At 48.2% G+C, this 13,449-nt stretch overlaps 1 protein-coding gene across 1 annotated transcript in view; it reads right to left on the reverse strand.

Annotated features, from left to right (window-relative positions):
* LOC138455103 (serine protease 52-like) overlaps positions 1-13,449 on the reverse strand; it is an 84,447-nt gene that overhangs the window by 27,799 nt on the left and 43,199 nt on the right. The gene's annotated exons all lie outside the window — the stretch shown is intronic.

The raw sequence follows: 13,449 nt of genomic DNA on the forward strand, positions 1-13,449 counted from the left end.
AAGTCCTATTAGAAGGAGGGGAAAACAGGTTAATATCTATATATATATATATATATGCGCATCTAGATACTCAAATAAGGCGATTAGGGACAGCCGGCTAGGGAGGAAAGGGAGGGCAGCTTGAATGGTGAATGGTGCCAAGGGGTGTGTGCACCTCGTATGTGCTAGAGGAGATTTTGACGTTGTGAATGCGTGAACGATTGGAAGTGCACAATAGTTAAATGGTCATAATAAGTGTGGTCGGATAAAAGTTTTCTCTCTCTCTTCAGAAAACGCCAATATAGTGGAGTGAGTGAGTACCTTTTTGATTTCCAGTCTGACATTGTCAAACCAAAGGATGGGTTGCTCTTGTATGTGCCCCTCGAAAAGAACATAATAGACATTGTGCACGGCCAGTTTTGTATTGTGCAGTCAGGGAGGGGGAGAGCCCAAAGGGACCCAGCATTGAATGTGAGGTAATATATAAAGAATAATATTGATACGACAGTTACATTGTAGTTGCAAACACACGAGGCATATCAGCACTAGGAGGGCACAGAGATGGGGGCTGAAACACCCTTATCACATATTTGTAAGAATCTCCCGGGATACGTGGAGCGGATTAAAAAATATCATGACCAATGGGTGACCGAACTAAAGGGGGAGGGGTTACCTCAGATTTGGCCCGAGGGAGGGTCGTTTGATAAAAGTGTCCTGGATACAGTGGCCACATGTATTTATATAAAATACAAAGGAAAGCAGCTGCAAAATAGGAGGGAAATATTAGATCTTTGGAGGTTATTTGAAGAGATACCACCGCCTAAGACACCAGTACTAAATACTGATCTCCCATCCACCACAGACAATCCACTGCTAATACAAAGAGATGTCAAAGAAGGCTCAAGTGTAGCACCACCAGTAGAGGTAATAAGCTTGTACCCGATAATAAAGAAGCCTGTGCCCGCAGAGGGGTACAGTGATCCCACTTACATAACTCCCCCGAGAGATACTACACCCCTCCGGCCCACGGCACCTCCGCCATACGAAAGCACGAGGGAGCGAGCCCAGGCAGGCGCACAAAGGGTGGATATAGAGAAGCTCACAGATGATTTAGAATCAAGACTGACGATAGCAAAGGATGAGCTCTCGAGGATAAAAGACATATGCGAACGGACAGCACTAGATGCAACTAGATCAGGGCGCACGTCCAGAGCGCTAGGTGAAAATAGAAAGCCTGAAGAGGGGTGGAAAAAGGGCGAGATTTTGTTCAGAATTGAGGAAGAACCAACGCGAATAATAGAAGTAGGGCCCGGAGAGGGAGATGGTGCAAGCGAGGAAAGGCGGGGGGGACTTAGAGAGGAGTTGCTGTGTGATATAAGGGACGAGGTAGAAGAAAGCGACAGGTTGAGTATGGCAATAAGAGGGGGAAGCGAGGGGGAGGAAGGTACGTGTTCGCTGAGAACCCTGGATGATGAGTGGACGGGCCGACTAAGGAACAGAGTGGGAAAAATGGCATCACTGGGGACATCGACAGCTCAAACGGGTCCGGACGGAACGACAAAAGGAAGGCTACAGCTCCCGTTGATACACAGGGGAGGAGGGAGGCCTAACTATATCCCATGGGCACAGATGGATAAAGCCAATTTATTAAAGCTATTGCCCCCGTTGTCAGGAGGGGCAAGTAAGTGGATATATGCCTTTGAGAAACATACTGCCGGGGTACCCCTAGCCATAGGAGATGTGAAAAGTCTACTGGTATCAGCGGTAGGTGACCAGGCTGAAAGGGTATGGGTTAAGGCCGGTTTCCCGGGAGTAACGTTAGACTGTGACCGCCATGATGGGGCATCATTTAACACGGTGCGTGCCAGGGTGTGGGATGCCTTACGCGAAACATTCCCAGACACACCGGACTTGCAGTCAGTGATGCAGTGTACAATGAATGACGGGGAAGAGGCTATGGATTATATTTTCCGGGTCCAAGAGATGTGGAGAGCAGAAACGGGCACGCCCTGGTATCAATCGACATCTTTATTTTATTTTATTATAAAGAGAGGGCTCCCAAAGGAAGTGCAGAAGGCGCTTGACAAGATAGCAGGTATTGAAGCAAAAGGATGGCCAGAAATTCAAAGCATAATAGTACACCATTGTAAAAGAATAAAGGAGAGGGAGAAGGAGGTGGCGCAGAAAAGATTGGCAGACGAGGCGAAGTTAGTACAGTCAAAGTTAGTGAAGGTTGCAGCAGCAGTAGCCGCGCTCCCACACAGTAGGGAGGGAGATGAGGAGGAGGAGGGGCTGATAGCACTCCAAGGAAGGGTAGCAACTAATTGGGCAGGACCAGCACAGCGGCAGTGGACTGAGCAAGAGCAAGGTGGAAGCCCGCAGTGGCAAGAGTGGACCCCTCGAGGGGGACGAGGTGGGTACAGGGGCCGGAGAGGAGGCGGACAGGGGTATGGAGGAATGGGAGGAAATGGATGGCAGGGTCCCAGGGGCCCCCAAGGGAGTTGCTGGAACTGTGGAAGATGGGGACATTACTCCAGGGAATGCAGAAGTAGACAAAACAATGGGTTCCAGGAGGGGGAGGCTTATGGTCATCCACACCCGGGAAGCCCATACGGTCTCCCAATGGGACAACAGCAGCTAAGGAACCCTGGCCAGGGTACCACGGGCCAGCAACAAGGACACCAGTATAGGACACAGAACCACCCCCAAAACAATGACAGCATGCAATACACGCCAGGTAACCCTTTCGCGACAACAGCAAACGGGGCCCCCGCGCCAGCGCCTTACAGCGGCATGTTGGTAGTTTCCGGAAATGTCTTTAATGAGGGAGGGGCGACGAGATACCCCGCATAGGACAGCCCACAGAGAACACTTGCGTGTCCAGTTCTATCCACCACCTACAATGCAGCAGAGGAACCATTGGTAGGGGCGCAGATAGGAGACAAGCAATTTATATTCATGGTTGATTCGGGAGCGGAGAAATCATGTATCAGAGAGGGCCGATTCCCGTTATCTAACAGGAAGTTAGAGACGCAGGGGTTCTCTGGGGCTGTAGTTGAAGTTCCTTATACAGAAGCTTTGGATGTAACAGTGGGGGGTAAGACTGTGAAGGCACCCTTATTGTATTACGAACATTCCCCAATTAACTTGCTTGGGAGGGATCTCCTGAGTAAACTCAACATGACCATATCATTTACCGAGGGAGGGATAGTGTGTTCCACACCCGGGATATGCCCCTTGCGCGCAATGTTGGTAGTGCAAGCCTACACAACCACGCAGGAAATACGAGGACTGCCACAAAATGAGGAAATGTTTATCAAAGGGCTGAAGACTCTGGCCCTCATAATTCCCGAGCTGAGAAGCATGGACTGGAGGATCCCGGCGGAGTTCCTCTACCGCCCCATAGTATGCCCCAACGCAGCACCAGGATCAGTGGTATCGTTAGATTTGCACGCTGTGCAAGTGTCAGCAAAAAGAATAGCTGTGATCGGGGTGGACGAGGAAGGGTGTGAGTGGCGCACAGTGCTATGCACAAACGCCGACATCGCCCTGCGAGAGGTAACAGATGAGGATCTCTTTTCAGACTCAGAAGGGGATGGTGAAATAGTGATGGAAATAGCGATGCCCTGTGACATTTTAATACAAGCAAGGGAGACTCCCGTCCAATTGATGACGGTGGTAGGAGCACCACCGTCGTTTTTTGATGACGACATGAGGCTCGTACCAAACAGCTTATGGACGACAGGCCCCCATGATGTGGGACTGTTGCATGGGGTACAGCCTGTGGTAATAAAGCTAAAGAAAGGAGCAATTTTACCACGAGTTAAACAGTATCCTCTGTCTCGTGAAGCTGAAGAAGGGATAAAAGAGACAATAAATGCCCTACTAGCACAAGGGATAATAGTGCCTTCAAACTCCCCATGTAATACTTGCATTTATCCGATCAAAAAAGCAAAAGGGGGGTCGTGGAGGATGATACAAGACCTACGCCCCCTCAATGATGTAATTCAGAAGGAGTTCCCTCTAGTCCCGAACCCCGCATCAATACTATGCAGCATCCCTAAAGAGGCATCACATTTCACAGTAGTGGATTTGAAAAACGCATTTTTCTCTATACCCCTGGCTGAAGAGAGTAGATACCTCACCGCCTTCACACTGGGGGGTAAAAGGTATGAGCATTGCAGATTACCACAGGGTTACTGCGAGAGCCCGAGCATCTTCAATCGTGTATTACATGAAGACCTAGGAAACCTATCAGTTGAGAGCACCATTATTCAGTACGTAGACGATTTGCTAGTTTGCGCACGAAACGAAAAGACATGCAGAGCAGATTCCGTAACATTGTTGACCTTGCTGGCCAACAAGGGGTACAAAGTGGACAAGGGAAAGCTACAGTACTGTCTGACAGAGGTCCTGTACCTAGGGCAGCTGATTTCAAGAGATGGGAAAAGAATAATACCAGACAGGGTAGAAGCCATAAGATCAGTACAAGAACCCACAACAGTAAAAGACATGCAGAAATTTTTGGGAATGTGCAATTATTGCCGAGCATGGATATTAGATTATGCGGCATACACCAGGCCCTTATTACAAGCATTAAAGGTGGCCCAACAGGAGAACAGGAAGATGGAATGGACAGAAGAGATGAGTTCCTCCTTCCAAACACTAAAAGAGTTGATTTCAAGCGCCCCAGTACTCGCAAACCCTGATTATGGACGCGAGTTTTACCTATTCTCACACTGCAAGGAAACACTGATGACAGCAGTCCTGACACAAAAAACATCTTTGGGACACAAGCCATTGGCTTACTATAGTGGCACTTTAGATGCTGTGATGCAGGGCCATTTCGCGTGCGAGCAATCACTCGCTGCAGCCGCATTCGCGATTGAGAAAAGTGCCACAATAGTAATGGGTTGCCCTGTGACATTGTTTGTGGAACATTCATTATTTGCAATACTAGAGAGATCAAAAAGCACACTGACCACACAGCGGGCGACCGCCTACGAGGTTATACTGTCCAGTGTCAACATCCATATAGTGAGATGCAAGACAGTGAACCCCGCCACATTCATTACAGAAGCGTGCACGCTCGAAGACATGCAGAACCACGATTGCGCAACCTACACAGGAGGAAGCGGGGAGGAGACAGTGGTGTGTGAGAACGCCCTAAGCGAAGGGGAAGTGTACTTTGTGGATGGGTCCGCATCAATTGACGCGGACACGGGAGAAAAACACGTTGGCATGGCAGTGGTGAGGTTAGAAGATGGTGAGTATGAAACACTGGTACAATATCGTCTCCCATCACATTACTCCGCGCAGGCAGCAGAACTGATTGCACTCATAGAAGCACTACATGCAGCAAAGGGTTGTGCAGTGACGATATACACAGACTCAGCTTACATGACAACGACAGTACATGGAGGCCTAGCAAGATGGGGGCGGAGGGGCTTTAGGAGGGCAGATGGAACACCTGTCCAGCATGCAGAATTGTTAAAAGAGTTAATTGAGGCCCTGCAAAACCCCACTGCAGTAGCAATAGTAAAGTGCCAAGCACATACGTCCAACACAGATGTTGTGTCTTTAGGGAACGCGGCAGCGGACGCGGCCGCCAAGGAGGCTTCCTATTTTCAGAAAAATGACACAGGTGAGTACATGCTTAAGGACAAAACAAACGAAGAGCCCCCAGAGGGATATAATATCATGCCCATACCACAAATAATAGAATTACAGGAAGGAGCCAGTGCAGAGGAAAAACTATTGTGGACAAAGCGAGGGTGCAGCAAGTCAGGAACAGACCTGCTGTGGAGGCAAAATAACTCGGGGAAGGTGGTAATGCCAATTCAGCTACTAGAGATTGCATTTCAACAGCTACACTTCCCTGCACATAACACCAAACAACACATCGCAGCAGAAATACAGGAAGAATGGTTCGTGCCCTGTCTTCAGGAGCATGTGTCTCGATTGGCAATGGAATGTACAACATGCCAAATATACAATTCAGGGATGACATTACGAACTCTCCGGGGAACAATCCCTAAACCCATTGGCCCATTCAAGGAACTACACATCGATTACGCAGACATGGGGGAAAGGTGTCATGGTGCACGGTACATGATTGTGGTCGTGTGCCCATTTTCAAGGTGGGTGGAAGCAGGACCCTGCGCGCGACCCGATGCCAAGAGCGCCGCCAAGTTCCTAGTAAGGGAAGTATTCCCGCGCTGGGGAATTTGTGACGTAATCCGCTCAGACAATGGCACTCATTTTGTGAATGAGCTTTTTAAGGAAGTGACTACATTGCTAGGAATAAAACATAAATTATGCTCAATTTATCATCCTCAAAGTAATGGCGTAGTGGAAAAGATGAACGGACTGTTGAAGGGCAGGTTATCAAAACTATGCTTCTCATTAAAAAAGAATTGGATTTACTGCCTACCGCTTGCGCTATTTGAGTTGCGAAACCAGCCAAGCAAAGACCACCATTTGTCCCCGCACGAGATCGTGACTGGGAGACGGATGAACACAGCACACTCACCACTGCGCGAACACTCAGACGCTCACAGAAGCGCCGCGATATTGGGAGAGGAGTTCACAGACTATTTAAAGAAACTGACAAGGGCAGCGCGCGTGATAGCAAAGCAATTGTCCCCACCCTTCACTAGAGAAGAGGGAAATGTAACAGGCGCTGTCACGGAGCCAGAGCAACAACTACAGCTAACGCCAGGCGACTGGATATATGTCAGAAGTTTTGTGCGTCGGTGGAATGCACCACGATTCCATGGCCCATATGAAGTAATATTTTGCACGCCTACGGCGGTAAAGGTAAAAGGGTTGAGGTACTGGGTGCACTTGACCGATGTACGGAAGGCATATAGCAACGTACAAGAGGAGGTAGATGGGGAGGCACAGACAACAGCAAACGCTGCAACTGAGCAGAATGACTGAATATGAACTTGCGTGTATGTGCTGGTACTGAATTTGAAGAAATGCACAACTTATAAAGATGAAAAAAAAAAAAAAAAAAAAGGGGGGGGGGGAAATTTTGTTTTAACTTTGATCTTGTTGAGTATGAATATATCATATACATATATTAAATGGAATGCCAAACTATGAGCGTGTATACACCCTTGTCTGTGAATACCCCTCCCCGCATCCCCACCCACTTCCATTCCCCGTCACATGTATATTGGCACTGATGGTGCCAACAAAAATGTTTACATGTATGCACTCAATGCACTTTTATATCTTAAAACAGGAGCTTCCATGGCATCTAACGGGCGGCCTGCAACGGATAAATTTACTAGAATTAGAGAATGGTTAACTGTGAAATGTATATATTCGTATGAATGTGGACTATCTGCGTGCATTATATTGTTTTTTACATTATTATTTGGACTGGTTACATACTGGTTCATAGCGTTCATCTCTATCGAGATGAACGAGGGGGGAGGGAGCAACACCACTATTGGGACCAATACAACTGCAAGTGTCAACGCAACTACAAGGGAAGGTGATTTTTTGATATGGGATGGAACTAAACTTGTGTGGGGCTACTATACTACGTCACCCAATGTTGTCATCTCACACGATGGAGGGCCAAAAAGTGGAAGACAAAACAACACACTGTCCCCACCTGAGATGTCTAATTACAATGCTCACAGTTTAAACGACCGAAATCCCTCTGCCATATCATGGTTGTATAATACCCCCACCAGCCAACCTGCCCCCACGACCATAGAGAATCAAAGAATGAGAGAGACACATGAAATATTATATGATGACTGGGTGAAGGGGGGCGGGAATGGGAAAGGGGGGTCTAGTTTGTCTCATGCCCAGGGAATAGGGAAGAATATGAGGAATAAGAACAATAGACGGAAGAGGGAAGCAGGGAGGAGGAAGTATGATGAGTACTATGGGCTAGGCCTAGATAAGATGGAAGACCCACGACACCCCCACCAAACAAATAAGTGGTATGCAGATATGAGTGCCACAGCTAAACAAACAACAAACGAGAGCTGTTATGTTTGCTCCCTCATCCCTCACGCATCAGGTACACCCAAAGTACTGTTACCCAAAGAGTTGCCGATTATAGATGCCCAATGTCTCCTTCATCTCACGTTGTGCAGAATTAAGAACACTTTCCAGGCACATGAAGTGACTTTTCAAATGCTGCAGAACGAGAAAACGTGCTACCCAAAACCGACAGGGGTTGTATGTCTGAAAGAACCATTTTTTGCAATCGAAGGGACACTTTTTTCCGATAACAAGTGGAAGAATGAAGAAGTAATGTGTAAAGATGAAGCACTGAGGGGTGTGGCGCCGGAGAAATTGCAATGGATAAAAGAAACATGCACACCCGTATGGAGAGAACACATTTCAAAATTAACCTGGGTCACGCCAATTGAAAAGCCTTTCAAGTTGCAGAATGAAATAGACTATGAACTATGTTTCAAAGGAGAGGGGAGAACGTCCATGGGGACGAACAAGAAGTGCAACAAAACCCTCACTATCCCAGACCTAAGAAAAGGGACTGCGGCCCTTATGGACACGTATTGGGTATGTGGAAACCAGGCATACCTACACCTCCCCCCGTCGTGGAGTGGCAGCTGCTCAATGGCCACTCTGCACTCAGCTCTAATGGTGATACCAGAAAGCCACATCGATGGAAGCAAAAGGACACAGGAACGCACACAACAGAGTGTGGGCCAACCAACTACAGAACCACGAATGTATGTCCTGTCTTCTGGAAGCAAAGAAGAGGTGCTGACCCGCAACAGACGAGCATCAAACTATATATCGAAGGCATCATCAGAACTATTGGCCCAGATCCCAGACAAATATCGATTATTCAGCTCAGCAGAAACATTCTTTGCCTCGCTCGTATCAAGTGTCCAAGCAAGGGCTAACGCAAAATGGCTCCAGATAACACGCTGGGAATTAATTCAGCTGGCGAACGACACTGAAGAAGGTTTTAACATAATAAAGGTCGAACTAAGAGCCTTGCGACTGATGACCATGCAAAACAGGTATGTCCTGGACCTGTTGACGGCGATGGACGGCGGTGTTTGCCGAAAAATAGGAAGTGCCTGCTGCACTTTCGTACCTTCTGAAGACGCAGAAAACGGCTCCCTGTCCCATGTGATCGAAGCAGTCCACAACCTAGGAGAAAAAATGAAGATGGAAGGCGGAGCAGAAGATAGTACATGGTTCGATAACCTCTTCTCCTGGGTCCCCTCATGGCTTGGAACAACGATGAAATTTTTGATGCCAGCTGTGGTGTTCCTCTTATTGATTTTCTGCCTATGCCAGGTGGGTCTTCGAGTCTGTGCTAACGCAGTACCAAATGGTGCAATGATGATGGTGACAATGGGCAACTCACACGGTACAATAAAAACGGTGCAAGAAGCACAAGTACAAACAGGGGTAGACAACACACCAAGGTATCAACTGGTGCCCATGTACCATGACAAGGATATTGTAGATAAGCTTTGGCACACCACCATCAAAGAGCCCCGCATACTAGAATGGTACGAGGAAGTGTGGGTAGATTTGGAAGGAGATGGTGGGTGCATATATCTTACGTGTACTCCAGATGAATACGCCAGGAGAGGTGAGAGTTTAAGGGGGGTGTGCAGAGCATGGATGCCTATCAAAGGAACTCCTGCATGGGATGAGGCGGTGATGAACGAAGTAGAGTGTAGGAGGATAGAGGAGTTAAAGAATTCGTTACTTTAGTAACGAAAGGGGGGAAATGTAGGGGAGGACTGGTCCAGGAGACCCCTCTCGCCTGCGTTTCTTCCCCAGGTGAGGGCTATGGCCCATTGGGCGTTCCCTCATGCCACCCGGGCCCAGGTGGTGGAGGGCTCACCCACTGGAGACATTGCCCGCATGTATCGAATGCCCACATGTATTGATTACAACACAAATTTAGTTAGGCCCAAAAACCATTCTCTGCCCGGTAAAGATGGTGTAAGCTCAGCGCACTGTAGCGCGGCCCCCACCCTTGGAGAACATCCCTGTTGCCGCAGCACCCTGGCAGATCAGCTGCGAGCACGTTCCCACGAACAAGACGGACATGAGCTAGCGAAATACGCTAACATTGTAACAATTCACCTCCCACAGTGTACCATCACTATCAGCATGACCCAGCCAGCAGGCCTGAACAGTGAAATGAACAGCAAAATGGTCCTCTGATGGCAGACAGTCCTTACATATATATATGTATATATGAATGTCAAGTCCTCTTGCATTATTTCTTTCTCCCACAAAATATACACGCCTGTAGAATGTATTAAAATGAGAGAGTATGCTCCCATGACATAAGCTATAGCGAGCCCGCACCATTACAGGTGGATGCTAATGATAAAGGGACGCTCCAGGGATCTGTTCGTTGCGTGTATCACTGGGCAGCCTACCTCACATGGTTTCGCGCCATAACTAAAACTAATGCTGCTAGAGTACGCGAGAAAGCGGATGCAAATATACTATGAACTCATGTCAAGAATGCGCAAGACGTGCACTTATCATGTGTGAATGTCTGAGCCCCTCATATGCTACCATCGTCACGTACAGGGGCGGATCGTTTTCTATGTACTCCACTGATCTAACCACTACCTCATTTACTGCAAATGTATATGCATGTAACTAAAACACTGTAGCTGCTAGAATATAATGTACAACAATGGTGCTCGGACTGGGTATAGTAGAAACGCACCCAGCCAAGGTTAAATGCATGTTTTGAAGTGATTTTAAATAAGTATTATAGAAAGTATTAAAATGTTTGCGATGTCTTTACCTATATTTGGCAACGCACGAGGGAGATACCTTTGTGAAAGCGTACAAGGTCTCGATGTATCCCCCTCCCTCCCTCAGAAGACTGCCAAGACATGAGAACAGAGCCCCGCTCTGCGCTATCACACCTCCCCCGACCTGACTGGAGCCGCTTCAAAGACTTGTAACCCCACTGCAGCACCCAAGGCCGCGGCCAGCCACCTGCATTATTTACAGCATAGCAATAAACCTTAGTTTAAACTCAAGCGTCCCCCTGTAAACCCCTCAACCCACCGGACTGTCTCAGACTTATAGCCCTGTGCAACCAGGACACCCAACACTTTGACGACACACAGCGAAACATCTATAACCACTTCTAACAAGACAGAAAGACCTGTACCACCCGCCCCAGTCCCCGAAGCTTAGTCCCTCGACCTACGGTCCCGGTCAACAGATCACAAGTAACCAGGCCTCGATATATTATCTCCAGACCCCTCACAAGGTGCATTCCTCCTGTGTTGCCTTAACCTATTGAAAGATTTACTAAAAGAGAATAGAACTGTAAATGACTGAATGACTGCGGGGTGCATGGCAGAGGGCAAGTAAGTCAGGAAAGGCATTCATCTCTGCCACAGGTCGCCTCAGCACACCAACACCGCCCGGATGAACTCAAGCCGACCTGCCAGGCCCAGCCCAACCCACGAGGGTGACCAGTGACGTCCTCCAGCCAAGACCAACCACGCCGCAGCAGCACCTATAGTTAGTCGTCGCCACCCAATCCCAACGAACTTGTGCCCCCTATAGTATGTAGGTTTTGATGACGTTTTTTGTAAATATATACGCCTGTCTTTGCTATTGTCAGACAGAGCGCTCTCGGAGTTTGCAGAGTTCTTTGCATGCCCAATTCTGATCGATAAACTCCCATTTACGCTCACCCGCACTTTGTCCTGGTCTTATTCCCATCCTGGGAGAGTCCTTCATTGTCTCTCATTGCGGGGAGGATCTTGCTGTTTGGGGACGCTTGCTTTCACTATACCAAGCAGATCCAAATATTGACTAGATACTGTGTGTGCTCCGCTGATAGACTGCAGACTGGAAGACACAGATACAGCTGGAAAGTGGATGAAGCAAGACTACCAACTGCACCTCCTCAGAGGTATTCTTCCTTTCCTGTCCTTCCCCAAGTAATTCACTGTCTCTAGAGCTCTTGTTCGCTCTAGGCTGGACTACTGCAACAGCCTCTTTCTAAATCTCCACCCTCTGCAGCTCATCCAGAACAGGACTGCGAGACTTGTCCTTGACCTCAAGCCCACGCATCGTATCTCTCCAGCACTGAAATCACTTCATTGGCTCCCTATGGCTGCAAGGATTAAGTTCAAGACCCTCTGCATTGTCCGCAAGGCCTTCTGGGGCCTGGGTCCTCCATACCTCCAACTCTCGCTTCGTAAATACCTTTCTATTCGAGCTCTTTGCTCCTCCACCTCCAGCTCTCTCAGGGTCAGATGCTTCTCCAAGCAATGAGTTGGGGGTAGATCTCTTTCTTCGGCTGGGGTCTCCCTCTGGAACAGCCTCCCTGCCTCTCTGAAACTTGAGGAGAACCATCTCGGGTGACGGAAGCACCTCAAGACCTTCCTCTTTGCTTCTGCCTTCTATTTTCCTCTCCCCTGCGGACCTCCTGTCTGATACTACACTGGTCACCTGGCTACCCTCTGTTATCGGACCCAGGTCACTGCCCGCCCAGTTGCACACCCCCACTGCCTCCTGGCAACCCTTGCACTTTGGTCTTATCTGTAACCCTACAGTCTCCCTACCTGCACTTATTGACACCCGCTGTCTGCACTTACCTTGCACCACCACCTGGTGGCTACACTTCTTATTATTGTTTGATCCTATGCTCAGCACTGCCCCTCTCCACTGGCACTTTTTCCGCTCCCCTCGCCCCTGCATTTGCGCGATCTCAATATCACTTGGCCTAGTAGGATTGTTGTCTCTGTCCTCCCTCTGTTCCCTTTCCCTTGCCTCGTCGCGCCTTGAAACACTTGTGTATAGGCGCTTTATAAATACCATATCATATCATATCAGAGGTTCTTTAGTTATGCTAATGTGTGACTTTAAATTGTTTTGTCTCTGTTGAAGAGGTCCATGGCTTGAGAGAGAAGAGAGGGGTTGGGTTAGAGACCACAGACAGTGAGGCAGACCTTAATAAACAGGAGAGTAGTCCAAGAGATTTGCTGCTACTGGCCCATCAGGCAAACGTCTAATTTATTCTGTGGCCGGGCCACCCATGCTTGCATGATTTGTCGTCAGCGAATAGCAAAATTACAGACCTTGAAATTACCCTGACCATAAACCCTTGATTCTAGCATATTTGGATCCTGCACAATAAGGCCTTATACTACCCTTCCCTAGTATATAAATGATGCTTCGTGAATACAGGAAAGAGATCTATGGATACCCAAACTTTGGCATTACTTGGCTGTGCTTTATTGTGTGTTATTGCATTTCAATATATTTAGGAGCCAAACACGCCACGCCTGCTCTGTGGCTCTGAAGGCAAGGGTGCATTGGCCGCAAAGCAGAGATGGCATTAGGGCCTTTCAAACTTTTCAGTTGAAAGGAAGCTAGTGCCTGAGGGGGGCCCCCAGCAACTACCCCATGTTGCCTGTCAGCATTCCTATAACATGGCAATGTGTTCTTTTTCAT

This window comes from Ambystoma mexicanum, chromosome 1p (assembly GCF_040938575.1).
Source record: "Ambystoma mexicanum isolate Mex_15411 chromosome 1p, UKY_AmexF1_1, whole genome shotgun sequence".
Lineage (NCBI taxonomy): Eukaryota > Metazoa > Chordata > Amphibia > Caudata > Ambystomatidae > Ambystoma > Ambystoma mexicanum.